This window comes from Mandrillus leucophaeus, unplaced genomic scaffold (genome assembly GCF_000951045.1).
Source record: "Mandrillus leucophaeus isolate KB7577 unplaced genomic scaffold, Mleu.le_1.0 Scaffold46, whole genome shotgun sequence".
Classification (NCBI taxonomy): domain Eukaryota; kingdom Metazoa; phylum Chordata; class Mammalia; order Primates; family Cercopithecidae; genus Mandrillus; species Mandrillus leucophaeus.
Window position 1 is genome coordinate 847,289 of NW_012104920.1, and position 912 is coordinate 848,200.

General features: G+C 58.8%; 1 long non-coding RNA gene across 1 annotated transcript; it reads left to right on the plus strand.

The window, feature by feature from the left end:
- The first annotated feature begins 17 nt into the window (after positions 1-17).
- LOC105549860 lies at positions 18-796 on the plus strand. Its single transcript, XR_001007628.1, has 2 exons — positions 18-284; positions 386-796. It is a non-coding gene; the product is annotated as an uncharacterized LOC105549860 (long non-coding RNA).
- Positions 797-912: the final 116 nt, after the last annotated feature.

The window sequence follows — 912 nt, forward strand, 5'->3', positions numbered from 1 at the left end:
CTTCTGCCGCGCGCCCTCGCCGCTCCCGCGCGGCGGCGTCACGGAGATCGCTCTTGACTCGGACTTGTGGTCGCGATTGGAGGAAAAAGCGCGGGCCAAGTGCGAACGAGATGAGGCGGGGAACCCGGCCAAGGAAAGCAGCCACGCTGATGGAGAGGCCGAGGAGGAAGGGGAGAGCGAGAAGGGGGCGGGGCCTAGGAGCGCTGGGTGGCGCGCGCTCCGGCGGCTCTGGGACAGGGTCCTGGCGCCCGCGCGGCGCTGGCGGCGTCCGCTGCCTAGCAACGGTGAGGGGCTGCCAGGGGAGGATGCAGGGGAGAGAGCGCCGAGGAACACGGAGGTTGGTTGGCTTGGTCCTGCTGCCGCTAACCCTTCTTCTTTCCCCCAGTGCTCTACTGTCCGGAGATCAAGGACATTGCCCACCTGACCCGTTGAACGTTGTAACCGAGGAACTCGGAAGCCACAGCCGAAGGAAGGTGGGAGCTGCAGCCTCGCGGGGGCTGATATCGAGACTACTGTGTCTCAGATCCCAGGATTGACATGTGATAAGAGAGATGAGCCGAGGGCAGGAGGGAACGCCCTGGGAGGTGTTGATGATGAGTTGGGGAGGCTCCTAGACGAACTCGCCCCCATCTACTGACTGTGCCAGTCTTACATTTTCAGGATGGAGTGGCCAAGGGATGATATAAACAAAGCCTACGTTACTGTGGGAAGAAGACAGACTGTTTTCTTAGCTGGGACTTTGGCTTTTGTCCAGGGTGGCTCTGGTGTGTGGGAGCAACAGGTCCCGTTTTAGCAATTCTTTGTCAATGGTTTGAATTTTTTTTTTTTTAAGATGGGATGGGAGAGAAGAGGCTAATTTTCGCGTCATGTTAATCTCACTTCTCTGGCATGTAAGGGTGCTGGTATGCCTGC